The sequence below is a fragment of the Manacus candei genome, unplaced genomic scaffold (assembly GCF_025592945.1).
Source record: "Manacus candei isolate 608988 ecotype Guabito, Panama unplaced genomic scaffold, ASM2559294v1 h1tg000069l, whole genome shotgun sequence".
NCBI lineage: Eukaryota > Metazoa > Chordata > Aves > Passeriformes > Pipridae > Manacus > Manacus candei.
The window spans coordinates 5,503,967-5,521,211 of NW_026138117.1; the positions used below are offsets into that span (position 1 = coordinate 5,503,967).

General features: G+C 38.4%; 1 long non-coding RNA gene across 1 annotated transcript; it reads left to right on the top strand.

Moving 5' to 3' along the window:
- The first annotated feature begins 404 nt into the window (after positions 1–404).
- LOC127479656 (uncharacterized) lies at positions 405–16,963 on the top strand. The gene is made up of 5 exons (XR_007907639.1): positions 405–465; positions 2,701–2,801; positions 12,242–12,386; positions 13,152–13,337; positions 16,724–16,963. It is a non-coding gene; the product is annotated as an uncharacterized LOC127479656 (long non-coding RNA).
- Positions 16,964–17,245: the final 282 nt, after the last annotated feature.

Here is a 17,245-nt window from a genome sequence, read left to right on the forward strand (position 1 = left end):
ATTTGTTCCTCTGGGAGAGGATATTTCCATCACTCTCAGAGAAAGAGTGACTATATAATGTACAATTTGAAGTAGAACAGAAGACATGATATATTTGATCATATTTCACCCAATTGCTTTTCCCTGTTCTGCTTGTCTTCATATATTTGTAATGTTTTCCATGGATCAAGCCTGTTTCACATTAATACTGCACACAGGTTTACACATGAATCTGCAGAGTGCAAATAAGCATGGGATTACAACTGCAGTGCAAATAGCATACATAAACTGGTCCAACATATAGTAAGTGAGTAAATTCTTATGAAAACTCATCATCATGAATAGACTAACAGACCTTTACTCAAGAAGCTTCTCTATTCCCTGTACAGGTACACTATGGACATCAGCACAGCCATTTCCCCTGGGCTGCTTTGCCAATGCATGTGATCACCATTACTTACAGGAAATAGCTCTAGGAATATAAAGGTAATTCACCTCACTTAGTTCTTGGATTTAATTCAACCTGTTCTTTTTATTTGGATGATGATTCTCAGGAGGAATATGACAGGAATATTAATCCTCCAGTATTAACTCAGGGTGTATTTCCTGTAAGACAGTAGTCTAAACATTTTTAGCTTAAATATTTTTGATTTCTCCCCAATCCAGCCTAAATATAACTTGTGACCTAGACTGAAGAGCTCTAAGGGCACAAATTATACTCACCACTTTGAAGACAAATAGTAACCCAAGAGCACAAAATCTGAAATTCCTCTCTCAAACATTGTAAGGACTGGTTTGTGAGATCAAGCATTGGGTTCCTCACTCAGAATTTCTATTCTAGTGAGATGACATTGTATTAATGTGTGAAAGACTATGCTAGCAGAAGTACAAGCTTCTGACCATGCCTCAGAGGAGCCAGACATATCTGAAAGGTAGAGGAGAAACAGTTGAAATAGAATAATTCTGACTTGGGACAAAGACTGTACAAAGAAGCACTAGCCCCCAAGACCTTGAATATATACACCAAGAGGAGAAGCACTATTATCCTTTAGCTTGAACTCCAGGGCCAACTAATGAAGTGTATTGTTCCACTATGCAACAGCAGAGAATCTGTTATTATAAAAGCAAAAGAGAGGAAGGAATCTGAGTAGTCCACCCTTTCACCCCCTTTGGCTTCTTGAATGCCTCGATGTCTCTTCTTGAAGCTGTCAGAAAAAACATGTTTTTTTTACTTCCAGCCATGATTTTGCCTTGGAATGGTGGGGCATGACAAATGTTTACCAGTCAACTGGATTAAGGCTCCAGTGTCTAAAGAAGCACACACTCTAAAAACTGCAGATATATCTCTAAGCTTTTCGCTGGAATAATAAAAATAAAGATTTTATCATTCATGTTAATCTTTAAGGAGTTTCTGTATTAATATGACCTGTCATAAAATGATTCTTAAGTTTTATCAGACAATAATAGAGATAAAAGAAATATCACAAGTCTGGTTCTGTTAATTTTAAAATTGCATACTCTTCCTGCCATTATTAGAAAAAAAATCAGATTACATGGAAATTTATTAATACTGCAAAAACTTTGAAATATTTTATAAACGTCTACAAGAATACTAAATGTTGAGAATTATGCACAAAGAAAGACGGATATGTATCTGACTGTGAGTTCAGCTCTACTATACTAAGACAGCTCACAATACAGGTTTGTAACAAATTGGGCAATCCAAGATGCCCTAGTCAAGGACTGTATGAAACACAGGGATCATTTTTACACACAGAGCTGAAAAATACAGCTGTTGTTTTCACTCAGAGATAATAATCATATCTCTGGGCTGCAGGATAAGGCCGCTTTCTTGGTTCATGAGCATTAAGAAACAACTCTCCCATTGTTAACCTTCCTGAGGAGAGGCTGCAAATGCAGAGTCCTACAGGAAACAAAGATTTGGAAATCATTTAATGGAACCCTACACTAAGACAGGTGCCGCTCTTAGTCTTTTTAATTGATCTCATTTGTTACTTATACCTGTAAATCACACTGTTATCATCTCTGAACAAGCAATGGAAACCAGAACTTGTCACTGACTAAAGATAGCAGATCAAGACCTGAAATGGGCTGGTCATATAGACTTACTGGCTTAATTACACAACAGTACATTACAATGAAATGAGATACTTAAAAAAATCCAAATTACATGCAGGCCTCTTGTTTCTTTATCCCACATTGACACAAAACACAGTTCAAATGCAACTGCTAAGAATAAGTTACAGTCTTCTGAGAGACACAGAACCAGATACAGATCCAGGCCCGACACAGTCCGAGATTTTTACAATAACATTAATCTTATACTGACCTAAAGGTCTACTATGCCTATGGCATGATGCTCACATCCCAGAGCTGCTGCAGTGTCATGATGGGAGCTGGAGTACATGAAGGTGAACAGCTGGGAGCCTCCTTAGCAGCATAATTTCAGTTAGAAGTGGGTAATGTTCATGGTATTTAGTTCACTCTCCTTGGAATAACTCAGTTCCGTATGAAGTCCTAGGCATAGTAAGAAACCTGCTTGAAAAAAATCTATCTAACAACTTAATTTCTAGTTCTTCCATTCAATTGCCCAAAGTCCAGATCACACGTGAGGGCCCCCACTTAGACTTCTTACGGACAACTCTTAAATGTAGTAGTGTGAAGAAATCACACTTCTTTAATTTTTTCATCTCCTTCCAGGTCCAGCGAGATTTGATCTCCTTTTGTTTTTCTAGTGACCTAAGTTCCATGACAGATGTGTTTCTCGTGTCTGAATCCTGAAACCAAGTCTCAAGAAAATGGTAAGCAGAATCATAGAATCACAGAATTATTAAGGCTGGAAGACACCTTCAAGATCAACAAGTCCAACCTTTGACCAAATACCACCATGCCCACTAAACCATATCATGAAGTGCTATGTCTACTTTTATTTTTTGAATGCTTCCAGGAGTGGTGACTCCATCACTTCTCTGGGCAGCCTGTTCCCATCCTTAACCACTCTTTCACTGAAATAATTTTTTCTAATATCCAATCTGAATCTGCCTTGTTGCAACTTAAGACTGTGTCCTCTTGTCCTGTCTCTAGTTGCCTGGAAGCAGAGGCCAATGCCCACCTCAGCAAAACCTCCTTTCAGGTAGCTGTAGGGAGTCATAAGGTTACCCCTCAACCACTTTTTCTCCAGGCTAAACAACTCCAGCTCCCTCAGCCACTCCTCACAGGGCTAATGCTCCAGAGGTTTTACCAGCTCCATTGTCCTTCTCTAGACACACTACAGCATCTCAATGGCCTTCTAGTAGTGAGGGGTCCAAAACTGAAAACAGGATTTGAAGTGCAGTCTCACCAGTTCCAAGAATAAGGGGATGGCCACTGCCCTGGTCCTGCTGGCCACACTATTTCTTGGCAGATACAAGCCAGGAGGCCACTGTCCTTCTTGGCCACCTGGGAAGTCTGCTGGTTCATGTTCAGCTGCTGTTGACCAGCACCCCCACTTCCTTTTCCACCGGGCAGCTTTCCAGCCACTCAGCGCCAAGCTTGTAGTGCTGCATTGGGTTGTTGTGACTCAAATGCAGGACCCAGCACTTCATCTTGATGAAGCTCATGCAGTTGGCCTTGGCCCATCTATCCAGCCTGTTCAGATCCCTCTGCAGAGCCTTCCTGCCCTCCAACAGATCAATGCTCCTGTCCAACTTGGTGTCATCTGCAAACTGACTGAGGGTGCACTCAATCCTCCTGTCCAGATCATTGATACAGATATTAAAGAGGACTGGCTCCAGAACTGAGCCCTGGGGAATACCAACTGTTACTGGCTGCCAGTGGGGTGCAGCACTGTTTACCACTACTCTCTGGGCCAGCCATTTTTTTAGCCACTACACCCGTCCAAGCCATGAGCATCCAGTTTCTCCAGGAAAATGCTGCGGGAGATAGTTTCAAAGGCTTTACTAAAGTCTAGGTGGACTACAACCACAACCTTTTCCTCATCCACTAGGTGGGTCACCTGGTCATAAAAGGAGATCAGGCTGGTCAAGCAGGACCTGCTTTTCATGAAACCATGCTGGCTGGGCCTGATCCTCTAGCTGTCCTGCATGTTCCGGGTGAAAGCACCCAAGATATTCTGTTCCATAACCTTCCCTGGCATAGCAGTAAAACAGACAGGACTGTAGTTCCCTGGATTGTCCTTCCAACTCTTCTTGTGTGTGGGTGTCACACAGGCTAGCCTCAAGTTGTCTGGGACCTCCATGGTTAACCAGTAATGATTATAAATGAAGAAAAGTTGCTTGGTGAGCTCTTCCACCAGCACCCTCAATACCCTTGGGTGGATCCCATCCAGCTCCATAAACTTGTGAGTGTCTACGTGGTTCAGCAGGTCATCAACTACTTTGCCCTGGATTACAGAGAGTTTATTGTGCTCCCAGTCCCTGTCTACCAGCTCAGGGGATGGGTGCCCTGAGTATAACTGATTTTTCTGTTAAAGACTGAGGCAAAGAAAGCACTAAGTACTTCAGCTTTTTCCTCATCCTCAGTGGCAATGTTGCCATCTGTATACAATAAATGAGGCTCTCCTTGGCCCTCTTTTTGTTATTAATGTATTTGTAAAAACCTTTTTTGCTATCTTTTGTGATAGTAGTCAGATTGAGTTCTAGTTGGGCTTTTGTCTTTCTAATTTTCTCTCTGCAGAGGAAATAAACTTCAATTTTCCTTCTTATCTTGAAGCTGCTCTCAGATGTATTTCAATAACCTGGGAGTAAGCATTCAGCTGTCCCAACCTTTGATGTTACATTATTGTTTCAGCCATAAGACATTAGTGATGCCATCCCCATGCTTTCATGTTTGCAGCATGGAGAATGGCCAGCCTCGGATCTGCCAGGCACATGATTCCCAGTGGTAGCAAAGGGAGCAGAGGCAAGGTAGCAAAGACATGGAGTTAGTTCATGCCTGGCGCCAAACTCATACAGGCAAGGGATGTGATGGCCTCAACACCTCTTACAAGGTGGATGATAGAAGAGTGCCTTTTCCACAGCCAGCCATACTGCTGCTTCTCAAATACAGAGCAGGTGAGGCTCAGAGCACAAATTGGTCCTTGCAGCATTATTTACCTTATGGTCTTAAAAGCACTGCAGTTAATTGAAATTATTTCCTTTTATTCTGAAACCCCAGATCTCTGAGATATTGAAGGAACATATGTATTCAGGGTGAGAAGACATTCATGCAATTTGCAAGCACAGCAGAGACACTATTACTACCTGATCTCCTCTTTCACAGCAATAGGTATTTTTCTCAAGTCTATGCTGCTATTGTCATGTTGGGATGTAGCCTTCATATTTTTACAGAGATGATGATAAATTTTATAATTTTAGAATTGGACAAAAAAGCATGGTGCTTATGTAATTTTTCTATTAACTAACCTTTCACCTGACATGTTTTTTCTCCAAGTAAACTCTAATTGAATCAATATGAAAAGGTTTTTGAGTAGGAGACTCTTGAAAAAGTTAGACCAGATAAAACAGTGACATGAGTTTAAAAAGAATTTAAAGTTGTGTTTCAGTAAATGGTGGATACTAATATTTGAAAACAGTCTTAATTCAGTTTAATCTAATTCATGAAGCTATGTCATGTTAAAGACACCTTAAAATTCTGAAATAAAATTTTATGTGGAATTGATGTAGTTTAATAATTCACTTTAGAAATTAATTTAGGTTAACTTCTCTCAAATCTCCCCAAAAAATAAGTAGTATGCAGTTAAGAAGGGATCAGCTATGAAACTTTGTAATAGTTGTCTAAGGGATATAATAGTGGATGTAATTTTTACTTTTCTTCAGGAACATAGAAAAATTTTAATGCTCTTAAACAATGACTGCGGCTTTTGAACCAAAATGAAGTGTTTGCATATTATTATTTGAAAATCCTGTCTCCTAATTGGCATGGAAAATTCAGTTTGTGTAAATTTGTGGAATATAAGAAGTTGCCACATTTTTCTTTTAGCAGTAGAATAGAAATCAATTACATGAAAATTAAATTTTAGCTCCCCATGCTACATTAATTTTCAGTTTTATGACTGAACCCATCTTATTTGGACAATATTGTTGCAGTTGTATTTAATTTAGTAATTTCAGCTTGTTTAATAGTTGACCTTGCAGAAAAAAGCAGTTGGGTATTGATTGGCACTGCTAGAAGCAAAACTTTTCAAGGAAAAGGTTAGGCTTTCAAAATTTCCAAGACAAAATGACCAGGCATTTGCAAATGCATTTTCTTGTAAAGAAAAATGTATATAATAACATTGATTCACAACAACAAAATAAATATTAGTACCAAACAGCAAATGGATATTATGACATATGCTTTTTTAATCTGCAATGGTACTTAACTGGACACAGGCAGCATAAAATAGCAAGCAGTAAATGATTCAGCTTCTAAAATAGCTATCAGAGCAAGATTTGGAAGTTCAAAGCATCAAAAAGTGTACTGGAAAAATGATACCTGTCAAGAGGGCTGAACACTTCTGCAGGTACCAATAGAGCTTATAAATTGATTTCTGAGTTGAATTTTGATTTAAACACATATGCAACTCAGTTTCAAAACTTTAGATGTTTTTATGTTGATAAAGTATGCAAAAAAATTCAAGAACTACAAGGTTTTATTAGCTTTAACAAAGAAGCAACAGTTGGTTTAACATGGCCTGTTTAGTTCTACTGTTCTCTTTTCTTGTGCAACAGTTAGAATGAAAACCAAAATACAAGACTCAATATTTTATTTGCTTGAAGAAGAAGAATGGGCAAGGCTTTTTCTGCATAAATCACATGCATAAGTAAGAGTTGTCTCTATCTTTTTTTGCTTTAAGATCTCATTGTGAAAACTGAGGTGGAAATTATTGTTGCCTGGCATTGCACTTCTGACTCCACAGCTACATTTTATGAGGCTTGTGTGCAATTAGCCAGTTCGTTATTTTATCCTAATTTTATAATAAATCACTTCACTCTTTTTCTCTCATCCATCATCAACTTATCTGCCCGCAAGTCAAAATGGTACCAATTATTAATCAAGGCCAGAGGCACCCGCTTCTGCATAGGAGCACCATGTTTCAACTGTCAGGTGGCATCCATCCCAGCCTCTCTTTGTCAGCAATAAAGAAAATGAAATTGGACTAATATGAATCTCATTTCTGCCCTGATTAAAGGCCTACATTTTCCCTAGGCATTGCCTGACCAGGTCCTGACTTGTGAGATATTCAATGTTCTTGTAATGTCATTCGGACAGAGCGCGCCTGTCTCCTTAGGTCATTGTTCTTCAGATTCACTTGTTTTACATGGAATATAGGCTAGAAAATCTAGACTTCCTTTGGGGTGTTAATTAAGAGGAGCATCCAAAATTAATCAGCAAATTCACTAGGGCGAAGGGGAGCTGTCTGAAGGCCTCGATATAAAATGCACTTCTAGTACAGAGAAATGAGCCTTCGGCTATTGACAAAGAAAAAACAAGTGCACAGACGGCAATCTGACATAAAAATTCATATACGTATATAATTTTACATTCATTTTCCCTGTCAGCTTGTCACCTTTAATTATAAAGGTTGATTCGCTATTTGGCAGATCTGGAAATTGTAAACGCTTGGCCATTTGAATATCATCATATGGTCAATGTCTTCAAAAAAGAATGACAAAGGAGCATACCAGGAAGGCAACATTGTAAAATCCAAACTGAACTTCTGTGATGCTCACCTGGAAGGATTTTGCAGCTCTTGAAGACAACTCTGAACTTGGCTATAAAAGCACACGAGTTATGACTGTCCACAGAGAAAACATTCTATTGACAAGTTGCTAGCCCCCACAACTTTTTTTACTTAGAGTAGTTTCTAATCTTAATTTCTTTAGTTCTTTTATCACTCACTCCATTCTAATGTTATTAGTGTTTGGTGTGAAGGATTTGCATAGACCTTCAGGCTACTAATGACCTTTATGTGGAAACAGTAAATTCTGCTTTGCCCAGTCAAGAGAAGATGTAAAAAGATAAAAAAAAAAGCTAAGCCCATATCATGCAAACACAGAGAGAAGCTTCTTAGATAGTTAAAAATTTTAATCAGATGAGTTTACTTGTTTTCAGCAAACAATAATTTAGAATTGTGTTTTTGTAACTGTAGGACTTTTTATTTGTACCTTGAAAGAAGCCCACGGGCTCAGGTTGCAGAGGCTACCTGTTGTAAGCATTTGTTGTAGTTCCACCTCTCTTATTTACCAGCTGTCTCTATTTTCATGCAGTTTTTCACAAGTTTGGAATGACTTCAGCTACCATGTTTCTAATATTACAACATGTCATAGTTTTGAACTAAGAACAGCCGCATTGCTCAGAGTTTCGGGTATCACTATTGCTCTTCATGAATTGCCATAGACCTATAAAAACCACAAAAATAGGCCCTAAAAATGCTACAGACCCATGCAGCAGCACACACAGAGGAACTTTAACTTTCCAAATCTGTTCTGAACAGTCTGATATAGAAAATGTTACTTGGGCCAGCTATTGACTCCTGATAAAAAAATGCAGGCAGACATGTAGGAGGCTTCAGTAACAATGTATTTTGTACTGATTTTTGAATACTTCTCTGATGTTATGGAACAGAAAATGACGGAGTGTAGGGCTCCATATAATGAAACTTGGCACTATCAGGTTTATTTCAAATAACTACTACACAAGAAATAGAATATTCTGAACAGGAATGATACTCTACACTGCATCACATACTAATTTAAGATTCTGATTCTATTTTTTTTATTAGATACTTTTATCCCTAAATGGGTGTATTAAGTTAACCTTATACCATTGACTTCTCAACTGCTGTATTTTTGAATTGTTTTCTGTTGAGGAATGAAGAACACCGAGGGTACTAAACCAATCTAAGGAACTTTTTTCTTACTTGTTTTTACATGGTAGCAAAAGGGAAATATTTACTGGCCTCCTATTCCAGCTGTCAGAGCAGCTGTGCAAATGCATAAGAGAACTGTCCTCATGCTATGGCTTACAAGCAGTTCTATTTTTGACTGTGGAGTCACACATAATGGAGTTAGGTCAAAACTTGCAAGATTGAGTGTTGGTATTTATACCTTTGTATCTACAGGAAAGCAGTTAGAACACTGCAGAGTACTTGGTACTCTTTTGTTTAAAATTAATGCCAGCCTTCATAAAATCGATGATTACACAGGAGACCTGAAGCCACCTTAGAAGCTGCATGATGTCTGCCATCTCAGACAAGGTGAGACACAATCATAGTTCTGTGATCTGTTATTCCTTTTCTTCAACTCATTTTATAACTATAAACACTACCTTTTATCTTCATTTCCTGCATCTCTGGTTCTGAGGAGAAAGGGTAATTCCTTAGGATCCAATCAGGCAATCAGAAAGTCAGCAGATTATCCAGCACTAGGTGAACATGATTGTGGCTTTGGTGTGCTGTTTGTGCTCACTAAATATAAATAAATAAATAAAAAGTAAACTGTTTACAGACATTCCATCAAAAATTTAAAGAATGAATTACTAATCAGAAAATAAATCTTTTTACAAACTTTAAGTTTCCACTAAATGAACCACAATTCCAGTGGGAGTAATTTTTTATATCTACAAAGAATCAATGGCACAAAGGTGGTGTCACCCTTTATCTTCCAAAACACCCTTATCCTGTCAGTGAGCAAAAGTAATCGAAACCACCAAAGAGCTGAATACCAGTGAAACTTTGAGAGAGATACTGAACTTAATTAACCAATAATTAATGCATAGTAAATTAAATTTTTTAGTAACTCAAGGCATTTCCCTAGCTATTTTTGCCTTACCTTTTTCAGGACTTCACAGGGTAATTTTGTTACAGTTTCACATAACCAAATTCCCCAAGCTGTTCTAAAGAGATCTGTTCTGCAAGGATTGCAGTAACTCCTACCCTCCCTGCAGTCAGGTGCCTCAAACTCCTGAAAGCGAGCGTCAGGCTAGCAAGGGATACCTGCCATCTAAACACTGTGATAGAGGGTGGACTGTAATCCCAGGGGATAGACATTATTCTTTCATTACCTACCTTTATATTTAAAAATATTAATACTGTAAGGCTGACACATTTATAATTCAAGCCTCCTACTAAAGAAAAGGAAGCCAGACACTATTTGCATCTCTCAGAATCTGTTTACAGTGTATAATTTACTCAGAAACAGGGCATTAGCTTTCTTCTTGTTTTCATAGCAACTGATTGCTGGTTTATTAAATTAATATTAATCAATAGGAATTTATTTTATGCACTACTTAAAATGTTGTTCACATTAGAATTTATCTGTATCCTTTAGAGTTGCAATGGTTTTGTTCCTGTTGTACCAGGGACTCCTTCTAAAGGAGGGAAACTCCTCCTGTCCTTCTGCAGTGAGAAGACTTTGATGCTGCAGGGAAGACTTGCTAGTTCATCCTGTAGAAGGGCATTTCCCACTTGAAAATATAAGTTCATATCTTCACATATCAGGAGGATGAAATGGGTTGGTTCAGTTATAGCATGGTGCTGATAACACCATGGTTGCGGGTTCAATCCCCTTATGGGTGATTCACTTCCGTGGTGGACTCCCTGATCTTTGTGGGTCCCTTCCAACTCAGAATATTTGCTGAATATCTGAGATATTTTTTTTTCTGTGAAAACCTGGTCTGTGGCAATGGCAGAACCTTCCACAGGTTTTGGATCCAGGTTTGCCCTCAGCAGCTTGCCAGAAGTAGTTTGGAGGTATACCAACATTGGTGAAGTATCAGGAGTTTGGATGTATCCTTTGTAAGTCAGGTGCTCCTCTGGTGGAGGCCTGCTTCATGACATACAGGACAAAGTAGCATCTTGGCTAATGTGGAGGGGAGCATTGAACATTTTGTGCTACTTCTTTGCAGTCCAAAATGCAGGGAGTTGTGCATTGTAGGACAGGCGAGTTGCCAATGTCAAACCATGCAGTGACATATTTGCAGTATTGTCTCCAAGCACTTGCTGTAAGAGAAAAGATTGGCCTTTCTAAACTGAAGGCATCTAGCAGAACAGTTGCCTCAGATTTGTTTTCAGTGGCTAAAGATGTGTCATCCCACCACATTACAGCACATTAAGCATATAGGAAGATTCAGTCTCATCTGCCCTGGGATCTGCTGTGTGGTGGGTTGGTCTTAGATGGATGGCCACTAACTACTCTGTCACTACTCTCCTCAGCAGGATGAGGTGGAGAGAAAATAAAAGTGAAAAAAATCCGTGGATCAGATAAAGGCATTTTAATAAAGCAAAAGCAAAGGCCACACACAGAACCAAAGGAAAAAAGGTTTTTTTCTCTGCTTCCCATCAGCAGGTGATGTCCGGCCACTTCCCAGGAAGTGGGGCTTCAGGTTGCATAGAATTTGCTTTAGAAGACAAATGTGGTAACAACAAATGCCCATACCCCAACCCCCTACCCTACTCATCCTCCTTCTCTTAGCATATATTGCTGAGCAGATGTCATATGGTATGAACTATCTCTTTGGTCAGTTTGGGTCTGCTGTCTGTGCTATGTCCCCTCCCAAGACCTTGTCCACCCTGGTCTACAGATGGGGGGAATGTTGGAGAGACAGCCCTGATGCTGTGGAGCACTGCTCAGCAGTAGATGTGTTACCAACACCTTTCTATCTATCAATACAAAGCTCACCACTGTGAGGGCTACTGTGGGGAAAATTAACTCCATCTCAGGCAGATCTAATACACTCTGTAAATTTTTTTGGGAATCTCGACTGACATAATAGGTTGAGGTCTACATTATGTTGGTACCTTGTTGTCATCATCACTGAGAGGCTTAACTTTGGCTTGAGTCCAGATTGTATGCTTTCAGAGTGCACCTTGTCTTGCAGGGCATAACTCTGGAATACGACTGTGGTAAGCAGCCCCTGGTTCCACAACTAAAGTGCATCTAAGAGAGAGGCAATAGAAAAGGTTTTCATTCACACAACTGCAAGAGATTTGCATTCCTGTGTGGAATTTATCACCCCTTTTCCACTGACAGATTTTCAGATATATTTCTGATATACCCTTCGTATACATACACATATAAAAATCCTCTTCATCCTTTTTTTGAAACAATGAATTTGTAAACCAGATATTTTTCAGCATTCATCGTAAATGTAATTTATTTAACTTTAAAACTGAAGCTTGATCCAATTTTCTGAAAACACAGTTGATTTTGTTTGGAGTTTAGTTTGAACCCTGATGTTGTTCTCTTTGTTCTGTTTTCAGCTTATGAAAATTGACTGGCATAAAATGAATGAGCAACTGAGAAACTGTGGAATAGTATATTATACTATGCACAACAGTTGGATAAAATACCTGCCAATCTCACTTCATCCTTAAAAGATATACAGAATGATATGGTTTTATTTAGGTAATGCTTCTATCGCAGTGAGACTAAACTTCTAAATTTCACTCTTAAGTAATCATTGTTAAAGCAAACAGAAAATGACTGCAAGGGGAAGCACAGCTCTGATCTATACATGCTTTATTGCAATTGTTTTCATCGCACAAACTAGTTGCCGATACTGAGTGACAGATGTGAAACCTTGGGACTACAGAAATATCAAAATATTTCAGATCCCACCAGCTCTTGGAAAATTTTAAAGTCACCACAATGACATTGTTAAGTATTATAGGAGGTTATGTTGTTGGAAATGAATCAACAAAAACCAAAAACAAAACCAAAAAAACCCACAAAACCAAACCAAACCAAAACACCAAAAAACCCACACCCCAAAAAGCCCCTAAAACCAAAACCAAAACCAAAAAAAACAATCAAAACACCAAAATCCTGTAGGAGTTGAACTGCAACTCGAACATAGCTAATGCTGGTCCTCATGTAGTCAGAAAACTGCTTCACTCTCTTATAAGAAACAACTGCATATTCTGGCTTGAATTGCTTGAAGGAGATCTTCAAAAAAAGAAGAGAGTACAGAATAATATCATTGGCCTAAGGATTTGGAGAAGGTGCAGTTCAAGCACTGACAGAAGGCAGTAAATATATCTTCACCATGGGTGCAAAGACATCCAAGATGACTGCTGGTGAACTTGCTCAGGCCTAGAAGCAGTATATCTAAGTTTGAGGGGCAGCAGTCCTGAACTAATAATCACTGATGATTTATGAACTCCTTGACAGGGCTTATCAGCTTGTCACAGGGTTTTTTCCAGAAAGGCACTGTACAGAGGGTTCATGGATTTGTGCTGCATGGACTGAGGAGAGGGCCTCATTGTGTTGGAAATCGCTCTTGAGATGCCACGGTAAAATGGCAGAATATTACTGACCTCTGTAATTTACTTTCATCTACCCAATACATAATCCCTGGTAAGTTTAATGTGCCTGCAGACTTTAGTCTATATTATGATATGTTTTCTCTAGCATATTTCTGAAGGAGCTGAACTGAAAATACTGGGCTTACTGAAGTGTATACAGCATGCTGCAAGAGGGTTTTCAGCCTGACTCCTTGCTTTGGAGCAGGGGGAGCTGCAGGACTTGGTTTCAAGAAAGTTAATGGCTGAATACCACACTGTTGAGGGAGTTGCACAGGTCTCAGAGAGCCATTTACATCCGAGAATTACAATACCCTGTGTTCATCTAGCTAGAAGGCACTTTTAGGCTGTATCATACTCACATTTTGGTTTACATTCCCTTGTTTTCCTCATGTTACTGTGCTTTGTCTTGTTCTGCAGTTTAGTTTGGTTTCTGCAAACTAGATGCCCACAAGATGGATTTCAGAGAAAAGTGAGGTTTTCCTCTTCAGAGGTTCACCGAGTGTATTATATGCCCTAGTGCAGCCATAAGCATTTGGACATTGAGTGGGTGACTTTGAACAATGCGAGGACGTTCAGACCAGGATATCATACTAAACCTGGATGGAAGGGAAAACTTTGAACCACATAGCAAGAGTAGGGCTTCAGCACTGGCTGCTTTGATCTACTGATTTATTCTTATCATACTGAATTATTTGCTAATGTAGACACAGCCTTAATCCTCCTTTTCTAATCACATACTAAGTTCACTACACACTGAAATGCAGATGAAAGTGCTTCCTTATGTAACATTAATAAACCAAGTTCCACTCTAATCAGTAAGAGTTCAGCCTTGTATTGCAGGGTGCTGAGATTTTTCCCACAGCAAGCTGTTATTTAAAAAAAACCAAACACCAAGAATCTGAAAAACCTCGAAGTCCATGAAATTTCAAAGAGCCACTTCCTGAAAAACAACAATGGAGACCTTCTTTTCTTCACTAATCATAAAACTGATTTTTTTGGTGGATAAAAAAAATTGACCTGCTTTAATGAGTTCACTATTATCTGAAGCCATTTTTCAAATTTAATCTCATGGAAAGTCTCTGTGATATGGATGACAAATCCAACATTGCTTTAGGATATTTCCATTCAGGTTTTTAAAGCAACATCACATACTACTTTTTCCTAAACCAAACAGAAAAGAAATGTGACCTCACTTTTTCTTATTTTTTTTTTTTTTTTTTTAGAATATGCTTATTGTGCAGTGTATTGTGAAATAAAGAGAGATGTATGAAAACATCAGTACTCGGGAATATACAGTTACTCCTGCAGAACAGTTCACATCAAATATCACCCTACCCACCTTCCCAGAAACCCCTGGGAAAGAGGTGAGAAAATGCCAGTTTATTGATGTCTTGTTTAACATAAGTATTTCATACCTTTTGGAAATGATTCCATAGGAAAAGCCTGTGTCAGAAGACATAGAATTCTGGTCCAAAGCTTCCAAAACAGAAGATATTATGACCCTCAAAAAGAGAAGATTATTTTAGATTATCCCATAGATATTTCAGTTAAGGTGAGATTAAGCACCTGCACATCCTTTACTAATGGGATCTATCCTGTAAATCATTTGGTGATCCAAATAAACATGACAGTGGTGAAACAACATCAGTATCTAAGGACGTAGTTCTAGCCAGGATCCCACTAAGCATAGGAGTATCTTTGCGAATGCTAAAAGTGACATTTATAAGCTAGCAGGTGAAACTGCTAAAAATAAACATTACTGTGTTTCTACCTCAAAAAAAAACTTTACTTTTTGAGGCAGAATTTGCTTTTTGCTGTCTGTCCACAAAGACATTTGCGTGTTGGGATAAACAGCAATATTACAGTATCCCTAAGCTTATGAACTGTTTCCTCAGTGACAGATGGGAAAAGTAAAGCTGAAGTAGTTAATGTGCATTTCTGCTAAGCAACAAAATCAGAACAAATACTTAATTAGTTACTTCCTTAAATATTTTCCTTTATGGAGAGAATGAGCATATGTACACACTTCTGCATACATGTATATAAAAGAGTAGAACTCTGAAACTTTCCCTTAGTGCAGAGAAAAGCACTCTTCCTGAAATACTGCCTGATTTCAAATTTTGTTTCTTTTCAAATCTAAACAATATTTGGAAAATGTTCAGTTGTACAAATTAACACCATCAAGAATTTTTTTTAAGCCAAAGGTCTAATTTTAATGGTAATATTTCACCTATAAAAAGTGAGGATAACAGGTTTGTATTCATACAAAGGTGTTAATTAATGAAAGACAAACCTTTGCCAGTTATTGACACATTCCTCTGTAATCCTGTTATGTGGAACATTCTAATGAAGTCATAGTTTATTACTAATGATCCAGCTTTGTTTAAAAAAAAAAAAACTGTGAGGGGGAGGGGGATTGAAATAATTTATTTGCTTTGGTGTATTTTTTATCACAGCAGGTAAGAATGCTGCATTTTGACTGCCACATTGTATGCAGGATGAGGGGGTATGACCTCAGAAGCAGCAATGTAGAACTGGCTCTTTCACACTTCAGCACACACTGCTGTGAACCAGCACTTTGGTCATATTATCCGCCTCACCACAAAGCTGTCCGCTAATTATCTCTGAATACGAATTTTATTGAACCTTAATTTTCAGTAATGGGGCCTGATAGTTTGAGAAGAAAGACAAAAGAAGGGTCCCTTTGTTTTTCCCTCACAATAACCTTCTAGTGCTGGAGCTATGGCAGAACTCATTAAACTTGAACAATGAATTGAAATATGATCGTGTTATTTTTTTCCCTGCCCCCAAACTAGCCTGGTCCTGTCTGCCAGCTTGTCCATCTGTCTAACGATATGGGAAGAGACATCAATTTTGTAGGGGACACTGTTACGACACATTCCCAAACTCCAACCAAATCACTGGAAACATGAATCTGAGCAGAAATTTGATTCTTTTGTACATGTTTGGCAAGATCTCATGGCAAGCTTAGCAGTGACTCAGGTTCTATGGATTGGAGATTTGAAAACCCTGATTAAACCAGTTCAAACGAAAGCTGATTTGTGTTTGAGGTGACCTGTGGGAAAAGATCCACACTAGCTAGAAATACCTATTGTTCATCCAAACTGTGAGTTAAAAGAAACCTAACACTTAAAAAAAAAAGTATATGCAGCTAATTTGAGAAAGGACTGTAGGGTTCTGCTCAGCTGTGGATTGGTAGAGGTTTTTGTACTGGCTTCAAATTTCAGCCATCACAGGGCATCCTCCACTGAGCAATGGAGCTTTTAAAAGTTTATTGCCTTTGAATCAGGGATTTTTGCCATAGTTTTTTCAATCTCAACTGAACATAGGGCTGAGCAGTTGTGCTGTAGTTCGTATAGTAAAATGTTTCAGGATATACATGAATGCAGTTAAAATTAATGAATTACTTTCTTGCAGGATTGTCTTATTGAGTCATTGCAATGGCAATTTGGATTGCTCATCAACACTTCTGTCTCTCCTGAGCAGTGCTTATTGTCTATGAGAACCATCAATGTATTTTTGGAAGATGTCTTCCTCTCAAGCTTTCAGGTATCTCCTCTATCCAAAATATTGTTTCAGATATATTTCATACAGTTCTGTGGGTGATATATTTGTGGAAAATTTACATAAAAAACTAGGGATCAACATCTGTTGTATCCAAGAAAAATCTTAATACTGTCCACTTTAAGATTCTCATGTGTACCTGGAAATTCTGACATAGCCTAGTTTTTAATTTTCTCTTCATTTTTGAGGGAGAACATGCCACAGCCAAGGCGAATATTACAAGTTCTATGATTCTTTTCCTTTACGTTCAGCCTAAATTTTCTTTCTGCTAGATGCTATACAATTATTCCTAAGTTAAAGTCACCAATATAAAACCAACTTGTATGCACAAACCAATTAAAGGATAAGTTTCTAAACAAAATAATGTAAAGGCAG